Source organism: Nicotiana tabacum, chromosome 5, assembly GCF_000715075.1.
Source record: "Nicotiana tabacum cultivar K326 chromosome 5, ASM71507v2, whole genome shotgun sequence".
Lineage (NCBI taxonomy): Eukaryota > Viridiplantae > Streptophyta > Magnoliopsida > Solanales > Solanaceae > Nicotiana > Nicotiana tabacum.
In genome coordinates this window covers 47,609,981-47,611,760 of record NC_134084.1, presented here as the reverse complement: position 1 = coordinate 47,611,760, position 1,780 = coordinate 47,609,981, and the positions used below count along the sequence as shown (strand labels likewise).

Below are 1,780 nucleotides of genomic sequence, written 5' to 3'. Positions count from 1 at the left end.
ATTAATGATTAAATACATGCGGGATAAATCAAGTTTATTTTTTTAAAATATCTAAGAAAAATAATTTATATATAAGATTAAAAAAATGGTAACAAGGTGTGAAAAACATAACTAAAAGTTTTAATGTGACTCATTCTATTTTGCCTAAAATAAAATATAATCAAGATCCAAATAAAACTGTTGCCACGATGAACATTGATGAATCAATATGAACTTTACTTCTTTGTTAGAGAATTTTCAAGTCCATTAAAGATTTCGTGATCAATTACTGTTTTCTTATCAATTTAGTCTATATAGCAAATTTACTAAGGAAAATTAATAATTGAGCCTATCTTTTGACCAGACCTTTGCTCTGAGTTAGAAGGTACACAAATTAAACATGACATGTAGAATTAAAAAATTCCGTAGTCATTATAAAATAAAAAATAAAAGAATACACAGAATAATTCATACCCATTCAAGAAAGAAAAGAAAAAAGGTACTCATACTATCTTTACTCTAAAAGATACTCATGCTATGTTCACTCTAGTGCTCCAAAGAATCTGGAAAACATATAAGCGTTAATAAATTTAATAAATTATAAATAATAAAAAATCAACCAACAAATTGATTTCATAATCAAAACGTTTTTACATATCAATACTTGGTAGTCACAAAAATTCTATGTGAAATATATACAAGAGCTTCGCATAGACAAAAATTAGCTTTTATACCATAACATAAGAGAACGAAAAATACAAAACAAACAAAGATAAATAAAATAAAGATCCGAACTTTATTAACCTGACCAAGATCGCATAAGTAGCGACGATTTGGTCGGAGGCCAACTTTAACTTGCACAAAAAATACTTGTAATAGTTTACATCTTAGGTTTTGATTTGGACTCAACAATAGCGCTATGAATCCCTTTATGACTATAAGGCAGTAAGAAATATACATTAATTTTTGTTGAATGGATAGGAGTTATATTTGTATTGAAATTGTTCATAAAGGTAACGTTTATTTAGAATTCTATTTTTGGTTAAGTAAAATATTATGCTATTTTCTTCCAAAGACGAGGAACATGCTACTCCTATTATATTAACTGTATCAGATTTTAGGGCTATTGGGGCATTCTGGTAATTGGCAGATTAGGGTTTTGCAGAGGTTTGCTCTATATAAGCCCATTAGAAGGCCCTCTTAGCCCACAGTTCGGATTAGTCGCCTCCCTCTCAAGACCAACTCCAGGTTTCAGCTGCGCTTATTCGCTGTTTCATATGCAACTGAAATTCAGAGCCTTTCATGATCTCTAATTCACTGCTCACTTTTTGTTTTCATAATCTGGAATTTCTTCGCATTTCCTTTTTTATTTTTTCTATTTTAAATCTCGAAGTTTCAGACAGTTGAGGCAATGATGACCAAAAAATCATATACCATCAAACTATGAAAGCTTAACCATAAGCTTGTTGATTCGTCGATATCATTACTATCTGAGCCTCTTTATTTATTTTAACAACTCCGCATTTTTTGTTGATCTTTTTTCTCTCATAATTGTTGCTATTACTGATTTTAGTAATCAATCTAGAAAAAGGCAATAAATTAGAGTCTCTGATGCGCTTTGTCAATAGCGTATACAGCGCTGTACGTTGCCAAGAATGAATTAGGGCGAAGATTCTGGCACGAGGATTTTGTATATAGTCTTTATGCATTCAGATGCCTCACATTATTGAATACTTCATCAGACTCAATTGTTTTTTCTATTTATTTGAGCTATATATGCAATTCACATTATATAGGACTA

At 30.2% G+C, this 1,780-nt stretch overlaps 1 non-coding gene across 1 annotated transcript; it reads left to right on the top strand.

The window, feature by feature from the left end:
• Positions 1 to 1,385: 1,385 nt before the first annotated feature.
• LOC142181385 (small nucleolar RNA snoR116) lies at positions 1,386 to 1,477 on the top strand. Its single transcript, XR_012710051.1, has one exon. It is a non-coding gene; the product is annotated as a small nucleolar RNA snoR116 (small nucleolar RNA).
• The last annotated feature ends 303 nt before the right edge of the window (positions 1,478 to 1,780 follow it).